General features: G+C 43.8%; 1 protein-coding gene across 7 annotated transcripts in view; it reads right to left on the bottom strand.

Moving 5' to 3' along the window:
* HIVEP3 (HIVEP zinc finger 3) overlaps positions 1 to 22,266 on the bottom strand; it is a 493,107-nt gene that overhangs the window by 405,468 nt on the left and 65,373 nt on the right. For 4 of the 7 annotated variants that reach the window (XM_073317989.1, XM_073317994.1, XM_073317993.1 and 1 more), the window contains exons 1-2: positions 10,436 to 10,590; positions 9,092 to 9,201 (exon numbers count right to left, since the gene is read on the bottom strand). The gene's annotated coding sequence lies outside the window, so the exon portion shown is untranslated. The other 3 variants (XM_073317991.1, XM_073317992.1, XM_073317990.1) reach the window with 3 other exon arrangements.

The following is a 22,266-nucleotide window of genomic DNA, read 5'->3' as shown; positions in this document are numbered from 1 at the left end:
TTCCACCTGCAGATCTCCGGCAGCATGAGTCTTGTGTGCAGTTACTGCTGTTTTTTCATGCAGCTTTTCTGTTACACAACATAGCAATGAAAATTCAAAATGCACAGATCACTGAGCTTTTCTGCAGCTTTGTCATGACATGCTTCACCCTTGTGTTAATAAACTTGCAAACCATTCCAACTAAATTAAGTACTTTGGGGATTTAGTTATTTTCCTAGTGTTCCCACTAAAAGTTTGTTTTCTAGCACACTTCTGAGTTATGTCGTCATTCATAATGTATTTGCATTTGCAATACTGGTCAACCTGAAGGAACGTTAACCAGTGCCAGTTGCCATGGGCTGTTACAAATCAGAACACAGAAATGCAAATTCTGTGAATGAGGGGTGAAATAAATGGTGACTCGAATCAGCCAGCGACACCTCCACTGGAATGGTCACTTAAACAATCAGGCATACACAAGTTCTTACAACTCCACATACTTCATGTACTGGTTAAAAACAACACACACACCCTTACAACTAAACGCACTACCACTTCTGAACCATTTAATAATGCCAGATATTGGAACTGGTGCAAAAGTCTGTGAGCCAAAGCCATCAGATGTATGATAAAGTTCAAAAGTGCACTTCCCTCCAGCTACCAGACGGTTCCAAACATTTTTCTTCCCTACAGACTGAAAGTCCAATAAGTGAAAGCTAATTGCCTCTGTATAATTTTCTAAACGACACATACCTTCCATTATTATCATCTAGTATTTGTATTATGTAGCGCCGAGATGCTCCAATCAAAACCAGGGCCTTACTGTGCTAGACACTGCAAACATATATAGTGACAGACAATTCCTGCCCTCTAAAGCTAACAATCTAACTGCACAAGACAGACGAGGGGTGGGACAAAAAATGTATTATTATCCCCTTTTATTTACAGAAAACTGATGCAGAGATTAAGTAACTTCCCACGGTCAATCAGATTGTCAGTGGCAGCCAGGAATTGAATCTAGATCTGTCCCAGACTGGTAAGCACAATACCATAATCCTTCCACCTTTTCAGACTACATTTTTGTTTTCCAAACGATAATAACAGTAATACAATAATCATATTCCTATGTAGGAGTGTAAGCTCCCCAGGGCTGGGGCAATGTGTTTTCCTTGTCTGTAAGCCCCGGGGGCTGTTGAAATAATCAGAATACCAGCATCTGCAGAGTGTATCTCAGTATTTTCTCCAGGGATGATAAATTGTGGTAATCACTGAAAGAAGACGTTATTCTATGTATTATTACATGTAATGCAATGAATCTACTGGAAAACATGTGTAATTCCAGTCCAGCTAACGTAATAGTCCTTCCAAAACTGTGACTAGTAGTTAATGGGTTTGGAGAGCACAGATGACTTTCAATGGGACTTCAGCTCCAAAGTCACTCAGGTGCTTTGGAAAACTCAGTCCTTACGATTTTGCGTACCTAACAAAAAGACAGTTGGGCCTGTGCCACAAACATCAAGATCCGAATCTAACCATCCCCAGAATTCAGGGGTGTTGATAGGTTTCGCATTGGACTCATCATGGAAAAATAAAACCCAATAATCATATTACATAGTTGTGCAGGTTTGCCTACATATAGTGACAGGGCTACACTTTTAATTCATTCTTGACACATCTTCCACAAACCTGGGACTCCCAACTCTGCTGGCCATATATCTATGCACCCTGTAGGCAATGTGCGATCTCCAGGAAGCAGTCTGCTTTCATAGATTAACACATCCTTTTCATCACTGTCAAAGCTATTCCGAAGTTTATGACTCTCCAATCTGTCCAATGAGACAGCCTCATTGATCCAACTGTTAAATTTCTCATATAAAACCTCCACTCTGTCTCTTGGTGGGATTAGGACATACCTCCATCAGAGACATCAGAATACGAAACCACTCTAATGGCCTTCCTCCAAACTTGCCTTGAGCACAAAGCACTTCCTCCCTTCACCTAACACCATCTGGCCAGGTATCAGGCTCATTAGTCCCATAAGTAATATAAAGAAATTACGTTGTAACAGATCATAATATATTTGACTAAAACTGTGATTAATTACAATTAAGGTGGTAGTGGTCCATGCCTTTTGGAGCTGTCCCTGCTCTGTAGGAATGTGATTTGAATTAGCAATCATATTGTTTATTCATCTCTAGCAACAGATGCTTGGCAGACTGAAATCAACATTTTTTTTTAAAAAAATACAGTAAGAAAACTGTTTAAGCTGTTTTGGGGTTGCAGGCCATTAAAATTCACCTGATTATGGAGCCACTGAATAGCAACCTGAACCATTTTTGCACAAACTTTCCCATAACATTCACTTTCAGGTGTACACCAAGACTGGAAAAAGACAGACTGAAAATTTCAGGAAGTTACAAGCAAATGAATATAGGGGAATAGAATGGAAACACACCTGCAACCTGAACCATAGTGGTTACTAATGTTCCCCCTACAGTGAGATACATGTGGCCTTTTTACCATTGTGAGAAGTCAGGAAGGGGGCGAATCTGTATACAGACTGAGAAGTGAGGAATTGGTGTCTATTGACTCACTAAGGCCAGAAGGCACCAGCAGACCGTCCAGTCTGACCTCCTGTATATCACAGGCCACCAACACCACTCAGCACCTGCACACTGAACCCAACAACCCAAATGAGATCAAAGTATCACAGCTGACAGGAGACTAGACCATTATGTGTCACAGGCAGAGAAGAGGAGGGACTGAGGTGCAACAGGCCTGAGGTCCCTGCAATGACAGGGAAATGATTAAGGGAGATATACCCAGATAATCCTGTCACATGACATTGCAGAGGAAGGCCAAAAATACAAAACAAAACAAAAAAAGAGCCCAAGGTCCCTGCTAACCTGACCTGGGGGGAAATTCCTTCTCAACCAATCAAATGGCGACAAGTTAGACTCTGAGCATGTGAGCAAGAACCAACCAGCCAAAAGAGATAGAATACTCAGTGCTACCTCAGAGCCCTTGCCCACCTCAACCAACGTCCCATCTCCCGCCATGGACAGCCCTGATACATGAGAGGAAGCAGGATGGAAACAAAAAACCTAGAACACACTGCTGGAGGGGGGTAGGGGGTGGGGAATCCCTTCCTGACCCCTGCAGGTGGCTGACTGAAACCCTGAAGTGTGACCATAATGAGTAAGTGACTTGGAAAATGGCCTGTGGATAGGCAGGGATTTGTAACCCATATTGCACAGGTGTGTGAGCCAGGGTGGGAGAGGTAGGAGGGTTTTGGATCTATTGGTTGAGGCAGTGAAGGGATGTGTTTGCAGAGTTAATGTTGTCTCTGGAACACTCACTGTGATATTTTATACATGATAATTTTTTAAGAGATTGTCTGAACTGTGAGGACATTTGACTATTTATCAACCTTCCCTAAACTATTTCCAGACCTATAAAAGAGGATTCTTTTAACAGTAACATTCCTTGGCATACATAGCGTATGTTTCAACTCTGCGGGTAACTTGTAACCTGTTAAGAAGGTAAAGACATTTTTTGTTTGTTAACATAAATAAATGCGGAAGGCTTTTGTCTGAGATTATATCTATGTTATTATGGGTGGAGCACGTTTGATTAATTTAGGGATGACTATTATTTTTCATGGACATCACGGTGAAATCAAGAATCACGCATTTGCTTAGACTGGTGGTCCCCAACCTGTGGTCTGTGAAGCACCAGTACATCAGAGAGTCCTTCCTGGTGGATCATGGGGTGCTTGCTCTTCCTTTTTGTTTCCACTTGCTAAACATCTTTAACAGATACATTAACCACTTCCGAAATACCTCTCTTCCATATAAGCAGTTGCCATAGTTTCCACACAGATGTTATGAGATCATAAATGGGAGTGGAAGTATCCAAGAGACAATCTATCTACTAAATATTGGTCCATGCCATGAAAATATTTGGGAGCCCAAGAGTTAGGCAATCTGATTGGTGAACATTATTCCAGCTCTCAGTAATATAAATTACTTAAGACGTGAACAACAGAATGATTCAGTCATGAGCCAGGTTTTCTCTTATGTATGTAACCATAAGGATTATTTATAAAATAACACATTCCTCCAAGTATTTTTTTATGGCTGCTAGTGACCGGTGAATGCTCAGTCATGAAATAAATAAATAAATAAATAAATAGAAAGCCTGGAGTCTACAGCAGTTGGAACTCCTCATTTCTGTTCTCAACTCTGCCAGCAACTCGTACTGAGATCTTGGCCAAGTCATTTCCCCATCTTCCTCGTTTTCCACAGAGTAAGAAGAGAGAGTCCTAAATGTTAACAAAAATCCATATCACCTCTTCCTCCCACAGCAGTTACACAATGAGCCCAAAGGGGAGCCAATACATGGGTTAAGCAGTTGGTACCTCTCTACCCTCAGCACAGATATTTTGAGTCTTTCAAAAATTCAGGTGAAGATGTTGGGACCTATCAATTCTGACATCTCCATGGGAGTACGATTAGTAATCTTTAAACATGGTTAAGCAGCACATTGACCTTTGTCTGAATCTCACTTTGCTACCAACAAACTAGAGGCAACACTGACTAGGCCACCAAAGAAAGGAATACATTAGGGCTTAAGATTCCTTTCTAATTATTTGTATTACCGTAGCACCTAGGAGCCACAGTCACAGACCAGGGCCCCATTGTGCTAGGCAAACACTGAAGAATAAGAGAGTCCCTGCCCAGTCCTTGGGACATCCATGCTAATGGGTGACACACATGCTTCTCAGTCATACCAGCTGTAGGTGCTTAGTTGTTGTGTTGAGCCAGCCAGATGTTTTTAGCCTCAAATCAGCATAGACTTGTTTTCATTACCACTATACAGAGGAAAGTGACTTGCTCCCAGCTGGTTCATTTACAAATGACAGTTTTGGGTCAGTGTTGTATTACTATTGTCCTGACCCTGTGTCACGGAAGAGCAGACTCAATGCTCTGGAACTGCTCTGAATGAAGTTCAGACAGGACCCTCTTGTAGTGTGACACCCCTGAGGGCACACTCTCACTAGGGCAAGCATCCTTGGTTTCAGCACCTCCTGGGTCTGACCTCGGAGCATTCAGCACCCTGTTTCATGCCGTGAGCTCCCCACAGTAAGTCCACCTGAACAGGACACCTGGCGAAGTCTTATGTGCCCCCAAAGGGGCCACGCACCCCAACTTCTAGTCAGCAATGACTCTTAGTCAGCGCCGTAGAACAGAAGGGTTTATTCGTTGTCTGGAACACAATGTAGAACAGATCTCGTTAGCTCAGAAAGCAGGAAGTTACAGCAAAGTCCATCTTGGGGAGACCCAGAGCCCTGGGATGTGCCCCCTCCCCGAGCCCCAAACCAAGAGACTGACCAGCTTCCAGCCGCCCCCACTCAGTCACGCCCAGTTGCCACTCCTCTGTCCTTTGTCTGTTTCTTGGACAAACCGGTCACCTGGCCTCCAACTCTCTCACAGTTCTCCAACTCCTCTGGCTGGCTCTTGCAGAAGAGGGGTTCCAGCATCATGTGCCAGCATGCAGAATGTTTGGCTATTGTCTGGGCCCAGGGAGCTAGACAGCAGTCACACCTGCCCTCTAGGGGTCTCTGCAAAATCACACACCCTTGTCACACCACCAACACACAGGGGAAACTGAGGCCCACACAGAGTACTCAGACAAAACATTAAGAAAATTCTCACTTCGTCACACCCTGTTCCATTCCTCACCAGCTTCACATCATGAATGAAGAGAGCTAAGACTCATAGTAATCACTGAACCAACTGAAATCTAGGTGCAAATCCTGAACTAAGCAAATGAAATACAGGATGAGGAGAAGGCAAAACACTCTCTAAACCAGAGCTTTTCAAACTGGATTCACCATGTTTGCCACATCCACAAAGTGTCTGGATTTTACTTAGAAAATTTCTTACATTTACATAATTTTTTTTTAACAGGACAACCATACTTCTTTCCAAAAATCAAAAAAGGTATCAGGATATTTGAAAACCACTGGTCTTAACTACGGCTAAGTACAAAAATTACCATACACCACATTAGCCCAGTGTGGTGTATTCAGAGGCATTCAAGGGGTCTCAGGTATCTCTTTTCAAAGGCCTTGATTTCCACACCCAGTAATGACCATCTGCCCAGAACGGTCTCTGCTTTCCAAGGCATCAGTTTAGACTATCAGGCTGGTCCAAGTCACATTTCAGAATTTTCAGTATCTTGTAAACCACTATTCTATACACTTATCTCTTAGTGTGTGGGTGTACACATCTACATTAATAGCTGTTTTACAAACACGACAACCAAAAGGACCAGTAGTCTCCTATGAGATTGTGGTGCTACTCTGTGACCCAGCTTCTAAAGGTGTTCAGAATGATTAACTCTACTCCTATCTTCCCCTTTCCATCCCCAGGAGTTGGAGAATAACAATAATCTCATTTATGGAGGGCCATAAATTCCCACGAAATCCTGAAGTACTTTAGAAACTATATACAGTATTGTACAAGAGTTACTGCATATACCATTTGAATGCAGACACCTCTGGGGTGGAATAAGATAGCTATTTAGAAGCACGCAGCAATCCCACATAACCATTCACAACAGGAAGTAAAGTTAATTACATCCAAATGAAACTACAGGGGGAATTTTGGGAGGGACAATGAAGTTACCCCAACTGGAATTTGGCCAGAACACTCAGGTTTCCCTATTTTTGAAAAAAAAAGCCATGGAATCTTTAATGACCACAGAGAGATGAGGCCCTTGATGTTAATATCCTGTCAGCAGCACATCACCCCCTGGCACCATGATGGAACAATGGTTCTAAAGTGACTCAGTAGGAAGAGCAGCTCCTAGTGAGTCACCAAGACCACTTTCCTGCAGCTCCTAGAGTTTTCTTTGGAGGTTTCTCATCCAAATACTGTATCTCAACCATCCTGCCAACCCCTGCTAGTCTGAATTTACTGAAGCCCAAAGACTGGAAATGAACAGGGTCTCTCACATGGTAGCGCTTCACATGACAAGCTGTGCAAACAAGCTGGCTACAACAAAATAAATAAATAAACCCACTTTGTTTGCTTCCAGCCAAGAGGATTCCTGCCCCCTTAAGTGGAAACAAAATCTTGAAAAGAATCTATTAAATAGCAGCGCTACAGCTTCGGTTCACTGACGGTCGTGCTCCTAGAGTAAAACCAGAGACAGACTCTTATCTCTGCAGAAACAATGCCCCATAACTAAGTGATCTGAGGTGTATTGGTCTGCTATGGGGGTATGCCAGAGTTGTTAAAGTACAGGTTACATTTTCTCCACGCAGTATGGACTTGGATGGTGACAAGTTCACATCAGGATAGAGTTGCCATTTCAGGAAAGGACAGGAAGGGGAGGGACGGGAGAGGGAGAAAGAGGTGCACACACACATTGCAGAAGCAATCCTCGGAATCTCCAGGGGCCGACTAGCCAAAGAGTCAGCAGCTGCACAGGTAAAGGACTGGCGGAAGAGTACTTAATGACAGTTCAGACACGTGGTAAATGACTCAGAGAAAGAAACTGGGCTTGTAGGAATAGTCTCAGATCAACACAGTCACTGAGCCAACAATTTGTTTTAATCATACTGCATGCACATTATTCACCCATGTCTATGAATTCCTAATTAAAGTAATTAGTTGGGGGAGATATATCCACAACAATTGTTTTTAGGGGACTCACTAGGGTGTTCCTATGAAACACCATGTGTCATGCGCTGAACGCTCTTGGCTTTTACAATTAATCAATGGCAAACTTCTTGCAGACCATTTCCTGAATACCTGGTTCAAAATGAATGGCCATTTCTACAATAGGCAGCTATTCTCTATCACACAGAACAAAATCCCGACTGTTCACAAAACTCCCTAAAGACATCAAGATCTAGCCCCAGATTCCCAGGCTAAGAGCTAACTTTTGCCCTCAGAGGTTCATGGCACTGAAGTCAACAGGAGATCATACATAAGATGAGGACAGAATCTGGCCCCAAAAGAGCCCTCTGCAGTCGCTGCTGCAATTCCAGTCTTGCAGTTCTGTGAAACACAGCCGAAAACTGAGTGCATGAACCAGACACGCAGCCAGGTACTGCATGAGGTTGCTGTACAGCATCTGCAGAACAATGTCAGAATAGCCCGCCAAAATCTAAGAAGGCTCATAGAAAAGGGCAAACCTATGAAGATAAGAAAATCCTAACACTGACTGTATCCAAATATTATCTGGCAGGGTATAAGGAGAACTGCCGGTGACCAGGCTTTGTGTAGGAGAGAGGAAATTCAAATTCAATTATGGTCAGGGATTTGCCTGTGAAAATGAGGGATGGGTCAAATCTCCCTTTTTTTACATCAGATGGCACATCAATGAGTAGCTCTGAGTATTCACCAGAGACAGAGTACGAATACCAGACATGACAACAGAACGGGGCCTTTTCATACCAACTCAACATAGCCGTGAGAGGTGACACAACGCTGGCTCTAGCAGGATGAGGCTTCCCAGAGAGCAACATGCTCATTTTTCCTGAATGCAATGGTCAGGACCTCTGCTAGGGGTAAATGCCCCAAACAGCAGTATGTCAATCTTATTCTTAGCCGGCCGACAAGGCATTTTACTTCTACCCACATTGGCCTCCTCTGTTCCACGAGCAAAATATGGCTACACTGGGAGAAAATGAAGTTGCTGTCAATCGACGATGAATTCAGGCGACAGCCAAAGCTAATTAAAAAAGAGCAAACAGCAGTGTGGATGTCTCAGCGTGGCACAGATAGGGTTACACTCTCGATGTATGCTGATTGACACAGCTAAGGTTACTTCAGGCTCACAGCTCTCACCCATCACGCCATGCAGAGCAGTGAGCTCAGCCCACCCAGGGAACACACAGACTCACACACACAGACACAGCACACAGCAGCACAGCCCAACCGGCTGTCTCAACAGCAACCTGACACCTTTCGTAAGGAAAGCGCAGGCAAAATGGAATCTCGCTGTGCTGTTCTCCAACTGCAGCAATAGTCAAAAACACTACACCACCCCACACGCATACGCAGACACACGCAGAATGCAAAACCCCAGTGCCTACCTTCGCTGTCTGACGGCAGGCAGATTCTGTACTTGTTTGGCTTGGTGATTGTGCCCTTCTTTATGAAGTGTTCTGATCAACCAATGCTATTTGCGTTCTTTCATTAGCACCTGTTTCAAGCAAGGAAGGGAAAAGCTCATTATGAGATCAGCTTCCTTTTAAAATAAAAATAAGATTAGTAGATTGACTGTGCCAAATAATAACAATGGCAATGATAAAACATATATATTAAAGCCCCAAACTAGGCAGTTTAATAATGGGAGATCCTGCAGGTTGTGAGCATGCTCCAGCCGGAACAAATCCTTTCTCTGTTATTCCTCTGAATAAAAATAAACCATGGTCAAGAAACCCAAACGGAAGCGTCCTCCTAGAATCCCTGCTGCTGAAAAATCTGTAATAAATTCAGCCTGAAGATGCAGAATCTAATCAGCAGCTGTTTTCTGGATCCACAGCCAGCCAAAGCCTCTCTTGTCTTTTCCCACTATGAGTCTAGGCCTTTTTGAAAAGGGTTTTAACCTTTTAAAGATACAGTACACCAATTATCACTTTAGGAGAGCTGTCACTCAGTGCTCAAAAAACCCTGTCCACACAACCCAAGAAGAGAGAACAGCCATTGTTTGGGCTAATGATCTTTCTGAATAAATGTTGTTATTATCATCACAGACTTTAAGAATGTCATTTTTGCCTTGAGTAATAAAAATAAACTGATAAACTTGCCATTCAGCTGCTGAATAGTCACAACAAAACTAAACAGCGGTTAGTTACAATACACACTGAATTCTCAATATACAGCCTCTCATTACTGATATTATTTTTACTGCTATTGAATCTTTGGACCAAATAGTTACTGAAGCCGCTACTCTCCCCACTTGCTATGACAGGGTTAAGTATAGGCAGAGAACAGCCCCTGTCAAGTACTTACCATCACAACTAAGGACGAGGGCTCAAAGTTTTAAATGGGCCGTTTCGGGCATGAAATACAGCATTCTTCCAAAATACTCTGACCAAAACAAAACAATAAATGAACAGACCCAACCCTCCACTAATACACAATTTTACTGGCTCGGACCATCCCATCCCTGGTTCGCTTCCATACCTCGTTTTCAAAGGAAGAAGACGAAGCGCCAGCTAAACCTCTCCGGAGCACATTTCCTGGTTCTTTTTAGCAAAAAAGAAACCCCCCGAACCAACCCAGCCCCCGGATCTCAGCGTGTGAACGCAGCTGATGCGCCCCGCGTACTTCTAGGGAAACAATCGCTGCCATCCATTGCAGACACACATGCCCCGTGCATTCATCCAGCCGCTACCCGCTTCTCCCCTGCCGACATGCATCATCCAGCCCACCTGAGGGGCAGTAGGAGCAGCATCCTCGGCGGCGGGGGAAGAAACGCCTCTCCCCGGGGCGCTCTCATTTAGCACCCACCACGCTTCTGTTAACGGTATAGTCCTGGATCTGCAAAGCCTGTCGGACAAACCATTGCAATCAAGCGGTACTCCCCCCCCCCCTTCCAACTTTCTCTCCCTCCCTCCCCCTTCCACGGCTCTTCAGCAGAAAATTATCATATTTCATGTGTCGTTGCTCCAGCGCGCTGCCTGCTCTCGCCAATTGGCTGGGCACTTGCAGCCGGAAATGTCAACAGGGCTGGCTCCGCAGAGCGCAGGCTCGCCGCGGCCAGAGGCTGGGCTCGCTCCTTTGCTGCCCGGCCGGGGAGCGGGACCCGCTGGCCCCGGGGGGACGCGGCGGCGGCGGCGGCGGCACCAACCTTCCATCGCACGAGCCCTTGAAAACTAACCCGAAGGGAGGGAGCCTCCAGCCAAAGGAGAGGCGGGGGGTTCCCTGGCTCCCAGGCTCTCCTCGGAAGCAAGCAGCTGCCGCAAGAGGAGGAGCGGCACTGTGGCTCGCCGTTCTTCCAGGGGGTTAGGAGGCGAGGCCAGAGACCTTCCCCTTCCATTTCAAGAGCTGCGCAAGGGTCAGAGCATTTCGGCTGCTTTGGAGACACTTCTGCTTCCACCGCCAACACGCTGTAGAGCTGTTCCTCCAGCCCCCTCCTTTATTATCGGCAGGGCTTTTCTGTATGGAAATGGGAATCTTCATTAAGGGATCCACTTGTTCCAGCTGCAGTTCCTCCTCCCCCCGACCTGAAGTCATAACAGAGCTGGGCAAATAGTTAACAATTAATAATTTATATATTTAATTAAAATCACTTTAACTCACAAACACATCAGAACGTGTTCTAATTAATCCATTATCTGAAATTATTTAATTTCTTCTGCAGATAATGCCTGACCTGTAATATTTTTCCAGGTTCTTAACTAGACAGTTTACTAAACTAACCACCATAGCAAAAACTGTTGAATTTTACAATCAGATATACAATTCAAAAATTGTTTGGGGCAAATACCCAAGTTTAAAATTCACTTTTAGTAAGTGAGTCTGGGTCCAGGCATTTATGCTGCACTCATGACCATGGTATTTGAGAGCTTTACAGAATTATATGGCTCCCCATATTTCCCCCCAAAAGTGGTGATATTCATAGTCATTTTTGTGGTTATGAAGTGTGAGTGCTGAAAGTTCAGGTTAAACAAACCAACAAATACAGTAACACTGAAATTTGATGTTTTCCCCCACAATTTTCTCAGATCTAAGATACCATCCTCTGATTGTGGCATTAGGAACGAGTTGAAAATCGGATATCATTAACAGTGGCCTGTTAATAATACTTTGCACTTAACTTATGTAGGCCGTTTCACATGAGGTGTGTAAACATTATCATAATCATTTTACACATGGGAAAACTGAGAGCCAGGGTCATTAAGTGACTTGCCTGTGGTCAAACAGCAAGCATGCACCTGAGCTAGGAAGAAAGCCTGGACTTCTGCCTCCCATCAAGTGAGATATACACTTGGGAGACAGAATGATGGAAAATCAGAGGCAGATGAACTCTTAAGGACACAGTTATCCTCTTTGCATGCAAATGTGCCTTATACAAATAAACAAGGAAGGAAGGGGGAACAATCCTATGACATCTGCAGAATTGTACCTTGCAGGACATTTTTCAAAGTTTCCCATCAGGTTCTTTAAAGTACAAATGAAAAGGAGCAATAGAGATATGTTAGAGTAAACAGCTTTCGTTTTATTTCATCACTGCTTGCACAGGGATAAAAAAAAATCCCTGTCATCAAAAATAAAGAGGATTTAAATACAGTATTTACAATACAAATCAGCTTACGAAGCCCACAGTTCTGAATGGACCATGTTAAAACAAAGTAGTAAATTAATGACATCTTGGGCAGAACATTACTGGACACATAACGGTTCCAAACATTAATGAACTGTACTTTCCCTTGCACTGGGACATAAGGATAGAGAATAGAAACCAAGGCCATCTTAAGAACAGCCGTGAACGTCAGTGTTCTTGTCAGCCCGGAGGACAGTGAAAGTGCTTCTCTTAGGGAACTCGGCAGACACCATTTCCAACAAAGTTCAGTGCCCTCTGTCTCCCTTTGGCACAGCAAACACTCATCACCACTGTGTGTCACTGCAGGCACTGAAACTAATGTGGTGAGAGAGAAGAAAGTGAGATAATCAAGCTATTAAACAAAAACACTCTCCAGTCCCCCAACCAGTACACTGGTTCATGCATTTCTTCCCCTTCCAGACTTCAGCAAGAAGCCACAAAAAGGCGATTTCATCACCTAGACAGCTCCTGGAAGCCAAGTGTGGGCTAATGGTTAGAACAGCAGTGACGGGGCAAGACACTTTGCTTTCTGTGCATCATTTGCCCCATCTGTAAAGCAGGAAAAACAATAACTACCTCAGGGCAGTATTGTGGGGCTTCTTTTAGCCTATTCAGTCCATGTTCAGGCCCCTAAAGAAGTGACCTAATCACAAGCAACTTCAATAGGAGTTTTTGGGGGTACAGTACTCAGATCACTTAATAAGGAACCTAAATGTGGTGTTTGGAGCCTAGCTTTAAGTACTTATTGTTTAAAATCTTCAACTTAATCATGGGGAGTTTTCCAGCCGTGCTTCTCAGCTCACCTGTTCTGTCTGATGTATCCTTCAAGAGTGTGTTCTGAGCCAATCTGTGGGGGAACTTAGTCCCACTCAGAGAGCCTTCCTGCCTAAGCCTTCCTACTCTACAGTGAATACACTTGGTTATTTTGGCTACTGTTTGTTTTAATGTTGGGGTGTCGTGGCCTTTTCCTGCAAGATTTGTTTGTTTGTTTTTCCAGGAGGAGACAAGCTCCAGGGGACCAGGGAGACAGAGCTGAAATTAAGAGCAAAAGGAGACAATGTGGGTCCTTGTTCCCAAAAAAGGCAAGGCATATACCACACTGAAGATGGCTAAAAACATATAACCACAGTGCTGCCAACTCTCATGATTCTACCACATGTCTCATGATGACATTTGGTGTTTTCCTGAAAGCTCTGGCTGCTGAAATGACGTGAATACATGAAAATCTTGGCTCACCTTAAAAAAAAAAAAAAAAAAAGAAGTCTAGCCTTTATGGTTGTGGGAAAAGCTTGAAAGCGTGACCCAAGTGCATCCTATGGGCTCAGAAATCAGAATACAAAGGAAAAGCACTCCAAATTTATCCTTTTTCAAAATTCTACCAATATTTAAACCAATCTTGCGATTTTTTTTGAGGCCTGCCTCATGATTTCTGAGTGTTTAAGGCTGGTGGTACTGTAAACACTTCTCTAATATTACTCTTTCCTGTAAGCCGTTACTGTAGTTGCCAAAGGGGTGCTGTGCTGTCCTGAATGGAGTGTGATTGTCCATGTGCAGGGATGCTAGAACAATTTATATAGTGGGAGGGCTGAGAGCCATTTAACCAAACTGTAAATCCTGTATATAATGGAAACCACTTCAAGCCAGGGGATGCAGCAGCCCCTCCCACACCCCGAGTTCCAGCACCCATGTCCATGTGACAATCTCTATCAAAATGTGGCACACACCGTGGAAATGTTTGAGAACCCCTGGATTTGACAGACAGGTTAGATAGGCTGACTCCCCTTCTATTGGAAGCAAGGTTGTGTTGTAAATACTAAACATTTCATGTATATACAACTGTTCATAACGGAAGGGATACAAGGATACAATGACAAGGAGTTTGGGCGGTGAGTTAAAAAACAGACTGACTCTCAGATGTATACAGTGAAAAACACATTAAAAGTATGCCTGACTTCTTAGGAAAATGCTCACTTTTAAACTCTTAGAGTTAACAGCTTTCTTGCTGCTCTTCCTACCACAACTCTGTCTACACTGCAGCCTGTGTAGTCATCTGCTGCACCTGACTTCATGCTGCTTGCATTTTTCTAGCCAGGTACCAGGATTCAGCAAGCTGAGTTTGGGGTTTGTTTGTTTTTTTCATGCTAATTAAGGTGAAGATTTTGACCCTTACAATTAATGTGCATTTTACTTTGAAAAGTGACGAACTAAAAGACATGTGAGGCTCCATAGTTCTATTTTCTGGCTGACTGCAAATCAAACCTGTTCATTTCACAAGTAAAAAGTTGTTCATTTGTAACTGCCAGCACCACTAGTGGGTCTGGCACCTCACTGACACCTGTGCAACCAAACCCAGTTGCCTCCCAGGAGCCTAATAAATTCATAAAAGGAATGTTCTTGTTGCAACTGCATAGAGATAGCATCTCATTCTATATTATGCAAAGTGGTTTTAAAAGGTGCAGAAGGGAACCAGAGAGCTAGACAGCATGTGGAGGGAGACAAGAGGAACCAGCATGCACAAGGGAACTGAACGGAGGGCTCCAGGTACATATGAAGAGCACTAGATTTCCATTACTTACACAGGTGACTGGAATCTTCAACATTTCTTCAAAGAGAGGTCAGATTCCTCCCAGCTTGTGCTCAGAGCACTGTGTGGGCAACAGTCTCTGCCTCTGGGAAGGAAGGTGACAGCATGTACCATGCTTTCATGTCTGAACATTCCAGGAATGGGATGTAAGCCACACGTTCATGACCAGAGGTCAGAAGGGTTCTCAACATTTTCAGGCAACTGTACCAGTTACCCCAACTATACAAGCTACTGCCTGCCACTTCCCGATCAACTGAGTGCATTTTAAACCACCATGAAATACAGACTGTTCCAAACCCCACTATCCCAGCTGCAAGACTGGCATGTAGAGCAAACCAAACTCCACAGCAAGATAGAGTGTGCACAAGTGAATGGAAGGGGTGCGGGAGTAAGGGATGGACCGGAACTGGATTGTGTAACCCAGTCTCATTATGCTTAGGAGGACTTATCTGAGGTGATCAACTCCCAACACCAAGAAAATGGCACAACTTGTTTCCAAGGGAGGGAAAAGGGAAAATAGATGTGTGGCTGGTACTCTGCTCTCAAAAGGGCAGTTAAATGGGCTCCTTCGAGCCTGAAGGCTGTTGCTTAGCAGAGCCATAAGAGGCAGATAGGGTAGGTCTCCTTCTTGGAGATTTATGACTCCTTCTAAGCTGGTAAAAATGTTGCTGTGACTGTTCCTGCAGCCTGTACTGCTTCTTTCATGGAGCTGGGGTCTGAACCCCTAATGATCAAAGGGACGCATCAGAGTCTGAGTCTATGTAAGCCTTCACCTGTTTTATTGTGAAAACAAATTACAGCCTTTGAAAGGCAAGTCCACAGTGGTCTGTTCGACCTCCACAACTGTGCCAGAGTTCTGAAGCCAAGAGGATCTCCTCATGGTGACAGCTGTAGACATCAGTCTAGCTGCAGTCTGTGGAATCCAATGCAGCCTGAAGGGAAGATCTGGCTACAAAGTGCCATTCAGACACCAGGACTTTGAACTCATCCTTTGCATCCTATGGAAGCTCGTCCACAAATTTCCCCACCGAATCCCAGCTGATATATTTAGAAGACGTGCATGATGGTTGTCAATAGGCATCTGCAGACTCGTGGTGGAATAAATTCTTCTCCTAAATAAATCTAACTTTTGGGGGTCCTTTTTCTTTGGGAGTGATACGAAAATGGCTGTGGTGAGAATGTTCATTCACAGCCAAGACTACCAGGAAGTCCAGGGTCGGATGCGAATAAAACTGCTTATAACCTTGAGAAGGGACCTGGTAACACTTATCAGTCCTTTTTTGCTGTTGGTGTGAGGCTAGACAGAGTCTGCCACAGGGTTTTGGCACAATCTAATTAGAGCCTCATTAACAGGCAGCACAACTCTGCATGGACCCAAAAGCTGCAAAATATCTATTAATTTGTGGGCACTTCCTTGGACAAGCTTGGCTTGTCCTCTCACAGAGGTTGCCACTAGTCTCATAAAATCCTTATAAATTTTAAAATAATCTGGTATTGGGGTGGAGAATCTGATACCAGGCCTCATTAGGAGAGGATGACACAATATTTAGAGGGGGTGATCCTTCCTTCTGTTGAGATGGATCCTCATGTGGGCTTGCATTTACAGGCAGGATCACAACAGCAGGAACCTGAGTAGCTGCTCAGCATTATGATCTAGGAGAACAGGCTGAGGAAGAGGTAGTACTTGGAGCTCCCCAGAGTGTCCAATATGGCCACTGTGGGTATGGCAGAGAAGGCTAGTCTGACCAGCTCCAAGGACACTCCTTGCAGTATGAGTGTCTTCTCTAAGATCTAGATCTCAAACATCTCTCAGAAATGCCAAGAGAGTAACAAGATCTTCTCGATGTCCTAGAGATGGCCCCCTACTGTTTTCTGACTCAGACCTGTAATCATCTGATGGCAATGGTGGAGCTGTGTAATGGGTTGTATGTGGCACCCATTTAACCCATGAGGTTGATACTAATGTTGGTACTTAAGTCGGCATCAAAGCTGTATGGATGGGTGCCAAAGACTGTGCACCAAGTACATCCAATGAACCAGTGGTCAGTACCAGTGCAGATGTGATTGTTTGTGCCAGACAAGACTGAACAGCCATCAGTACCAAAACAAGATGGTGCATCAGTGCCAAAACTGTAGATGGAGTTATTGTCAGTACCAAAGTTGGTACCAGTGCCGATGGGAATGATGAAGCTGTGATAGATGAAGCTGTTGATACCAGTGTTGAAGATGGTACCAATAAAGTCAAAATTACAGTTGAAATGTTCAGTTGAATGAGAGGAAACAGAGGGACCAAGATGCACAACCAACCACTTGCTGCTTCATAAGCCTCAGTTGTAGCCCTGGAGCTATGGAAACTGTTGCTGTGTCAAGAAAGTTCTGCTGGTACATGACTCAGCAGAAACCTACCAGATGGTGACAGAGTCAACAGTACCGAGCGCTAATCCGGTACCAGGGAATGTCTAGTTGAAGCTGATGCTCTGATGTCGGTGCTGGAAGCCTCTTGTTTGATTCTTTCAAAGTCTATAAGTATCCAGAGTCTTTTTTTTTAGCCCTGGTGAGCTCTTTTTTGGTTTGGGGAGGCCTTCGGGCCTTGAGTTCCTGTGAGAAGGGCCTGGAGAAAGGGAGCACTTTCTTTTCTCCCATTGAGAGGAACCCAGTCTGTCCTGGTTTTGGAAGTTTTAGCTCCAAAACTTAGCTTAGCAAAAATTAGCTTCAGCAATGGGGCACTTTTAGAGGTGATAGGATAAGGTCATACTGTGTCTGACAGTCTCGGATCTGACAATGATCTCATTGCCTGCTCCATTAAGTGCTAGTACAAGCAACGCTCCTTTGATTTTGGGGTCTTCTTTCCCTAATGTGACTTTCTCCCATTCACAACAACCAAGGAGTGTGACCATTTGTAACGGTTACCTGCCCCGCAAGAGGAGCAATGTTTGAACACAGGAGAATCCAGAATACAGCCAATGTTCTCCCTCTCTGCCAAAGGGAGCTGACTCCACAGTGAACAAAAGAGGATTAAATTTAAAAAGGGAATAAAACATTATACAAAGCTAAACACAGCAGCACTACCTAACTATTTACAAATATTAACTATATATTGACAGGAAGAAAGGTCTCAAAAAGAGAAAAACTGGTACTGTGACAGAGCATGGGGAGCTTCAGCTCACAGCTATGGGTCATGAGGGAGAGTTGCGGCAGCTCTGCCCTTTATGCCCTCACTGGGAGGGAGGCATGAGGAGATGCAGAGCACATACTCCACCCCATTGGGTACTGCTACACAGACCTCTCCAGCTCGAATGCACTGGGCATGCACACATCTAAGTGGAACAGACACATACAAGCACTTGAGGAAGACTCTGAAATGCTCATCTGGTACCTCCTGATGGATGAACCCCAAAAGATTCACAGGTCAGTTCCAAATTAGGTCACCAGTTGATATTCAGGCCAGTTTTTTCATGTCACTTTGCCCATCTCTTCCTTACAACCTGGCATCTCCTTTCAGTGACCAGGCAAACACCAGTTGTGACCATCAGTTAACTCGATAATCCACATATTAGAGGTCTGATTTGCCAGCTGAACAACATGCTAATATTCTAGCTGAACAACAACCAACAGCCCTGTCCATAAGTCTCAGGTTTCGGTAAATAAATAACAATACTTCGAACTTTAGCATCTTTCCTCTGAGTATCACAAAGTGATGTTCTGACATAACTTAATTAAGCCTTGTGCAATCGTTGTGGACAGAACCCAAGACTTCTGACTTCCAGTCACCACACTCCAACCACTAGACCAAACTTCTTCTCAGTGTAAATCAGCCTATTGTTTAACACACACTCCTGACCTTTGCTTTAGCTAAGATGTCTATTGTGCCATAGTTCAGTGGGAGCACCAGGGTGAGAGGGGTCAGCTTGTTTAAAATGAATTATTTTCTTGAAGTTGGGCTTGTGATACTCAACAGGATTCAGCTTCATTCCTGACCCAAATTCTGTCAGAAAAGATCTATAAAAATAGCTAAGCAGTAGGGCTTTTTTCCCCACCCCTTGTCCTTGAGACCAGAGAACTCTAATTCTTCTACATGTATAGGATTGCCTGCTATCCTGCTACAAGGATCTATATTAAAACCAGCCACAGACAATAACCTCATACCATTCAGTACAGGAAGCATCATGATCTGCAATGCATTACAGGTCTAAAAAAAACTCGCCTAATGTTAGAAGAGTCTCAAGCTGTTAAGCTACTACTTATCTATGGTAATTCACCATAAAATATCTCCCTTGGCACAGCTAGGGAGTTGTTTTCACTTTCTAATAATGAGCATGTGACACAGACATTTAATGAGTTACTAGAATAACTTAACCAAAAGGCAAAAACCAAGAGGTTTTAGTGCCCAGGGGTAAATAATCATAATTAAAATAGTGACTGGACAGAAAAATAAAATAAAGGCTGGAGGTGATTATAAAATCATTTAGCTGGAATAGTGACCGTACTGCTTTCATTACCCAAAAGGATTCTTAAGCGTGACAAAAGGCAGCTGTCCTGGCAATAGGTACCTGGGGTTCCGGTGCTCCCTCTGCCCTTTATCTTCCCACATCACTGGGAACATGGGTTCCTCAGTTAATTACTGATTGAATTACTGGCAACTCTGGGCACTTCTGTAGCAACTTTCCTCTGCATTTCCAAGCATGTTACAGATGTTAATGAAGCCACGCTAACTTATGTAGACAGGTGACATTATCCTCACTTCAAAAATGTGTAAATGGAGGCACAGAAAGTGTGATTTGCCCAATGACATGTTTCACGTCAGTGGAAGAGGCAGGAATAAAATCCACAGATTCTGACTACCAGTCCCTGCTCTCACCAGTACACCCCTTTGATACCTGTTTTGGTCCCTACATACCATTTATCCCAGACAGCCATGTCACTCACTTCAGGCAGTCCTCAGACTTACGACACAATTGGTTCCTGAAAATCACGTTTTAAGTATAAACGTCATAACTCAATTTTCCCATAAGAACAATGTCAGATCAAGCATCGTAAAGTCAAAACTGACATTGGAAAGTTGAAACCAACGTCAGAAAGTTGAAACAGGATGTCAATTTATAAACGTCATAAGTGCCATTCATTGTAACTCGAACGTCATCAAGTCAAGGACTGCCTGTAATGTATTGTACACAGTTGGAGATGTGTCATGGGCGTAACTTTAAAAAGTACCTAACATTTGAATCAAAATAGATGTATCATTGGACCCGTGATTCTGAAGTTCACACACAAACAAGCACACAGACTCAGACAACATTTACCTTTCTGTCTTTCTTCTAAGATTGTTACTAGGTAGCCATTTGTCTGAGTCACTTGTGGCATTGTAACCCATATGTCTGGCTTTGTGGCATGGACAGGTTTCACTTAATATTGTACATAGAGCTAACATGAACCAGACAATAAAAACCTCAAGGCAGAAACTTAATTCATAAACTTAGTTCAGAGATAGATATCTGGCCACTAACAAAAACTATTTAAAAAGTATATAGTGCCAAGCACTGCTGTCTGTTTCACTGGGATAAATCAGAGTAATCTAACTAACTTGAAAGGAGTTACTCTGAATTTATCCCAAGGCCAGGATTTGGCCCCTGACATCTAGCTTAACCCTGCAAGAGTTGTGAAATACTCAGAAGTGAACATACTCGACACAGGCTTATGTTGGTAGCATGCAAGGAGTTGCCTCAGACCCATAGGTCTGGATATTTGATACCCAATTCTCCACTCACTTGTATCTTGTGTCATCATTTAAACATCCACCCAGATTGAGTGCGCTGTGCTACCAGGTCCGAGGACTGGTAGTTCAGAAGACTGGGGGTGACTGTGTGTTGTGATGCCTGCACACATGGGTGAAGCCCAGGGGGAGTTGGGCCAAAGGCAGCTTTAGGTCCCACTGGCATCCCTGAGATTGGCCTGGTTGCGGGATGGTGCAGCCTGAACTTAGCTGAGGCAGGCTAGGTTGCTACTCTAAGTTATAGCATCCCTGCTTGGGCTGCCGCTGAGTAACAGCTCAGAGTGCAGCTTAATAGCGTGTCTCTTTCACCAATAGAAGTTGGTCCAATAAAAGATATGACCTCACCCACCTCGTCTGTTTAATATCCTTGGACCAACAGGGCTACAACACCACGGCAAACAACATGGGAGGGTAGCGCAGTTAAGCACCTAGACGGAAGATGGATCTGATTTGTTTAGCTCATGTAGACTGCATGAGTGATGCAGGTATGGAGCAGTACTATGTCTGTGCTAAAACCATTAGTAATTGTTGGTTCTGAATTTTTGCAACATCCCTTAGGCATAACTTTTAGACACCTACATCACTACATAAATGCAATAAAATGTAGAACCCAATTTCACCCTCAGATCTGTGAAAGTGCCATCCACTGAAGTCAACATGTGTTTTGGGTTGGATCAAGTGCATAGTGTGAATTGTGAATATGGTTTCAGAGAAACAGCGAGACACTCCAGAACCATCCTGAAACTCACAATACAGGAGCTCTTCCAATGTACCAGTGTATTTTGCCCAAGCCAGGAGGCTTAGTCCCTGAGCTCATGGGTGTTGGGTAAATTTTTCAGGTCCTGGGGACAATAACTATTTACCTGCCTACCCTACTGCAATGTGTGGGAATTAGCTCATGTTTCCCATGGACTATTTGCACAGTGCTTTGCAGATGTAAAGTGCTGGAAAACTACCGAGTATTATATCACTGTCTTAGTTTGCTATAGCTTCTTTTATTCCCTTACATATTTAATATGCTGCAATTTAGTGTAACTTTGGCTATGGGAGATTTTCTCCACAGAACTCTGCCATCTCAGAGGCTACTTCAAGCCCCATCAGCCCACATATTATTTCTAGGTAGTTTTTAGGAAAGTTAATAGCTAGCCCAGGCACAAAAGAATCCAGCCCAGGAGAAAGAAGAACTATCAGCAGAACAGAACACTGTTGGTTTCCATATTAGCATCTCTTGGACTGAACAGCTGTATGGGGTCGCAGAAGCTTGAAAGCTCAGTGGGAAAAATGAGGGTGGTAGAAAGAATGTCAGCATTAGCATCTGCTTTCAGAATGAAGGCAAGTGGTTTGTAGAATACTTTCAGCTCTATTCCCCACGGCATACATTCATGGACTGCCCGTACTTCACTGGTCTCTGTGTTAAGCTTCGTTTTGGTTTGAAATTTTTTGAAACATTCCCTCTACTCAGCCTGTCCTGTAGCCTTACCAGCCTGAATTTCTCAGGGAGGGTTGAACTGGGACATTTTCTTTTTCAATTATTTACATTGACTCAAAATGGGTCAACTTCTGAAACTATGTCGTGTTACAG

Source organism: Lepidochelys kempii, chromosome 19, assembly GCF_965140265.1.
Source record: "Lepidochelys kempii isolate rLepKem1 chromosome 19, rLepKem1.hap2, whole genome shotgun sequence".
Taxonomy (NCBI): Eukaryota; Metazoa; Chordata; order Testudines; family Cheloniidae; genus Lepidochelys; species Lepidochelys kempii.
The sequence above is the reverse complement of the archived record's forward strand: the minus strand, read 5'-3'. Positions and strand labels throughout refer to the sequence as shown.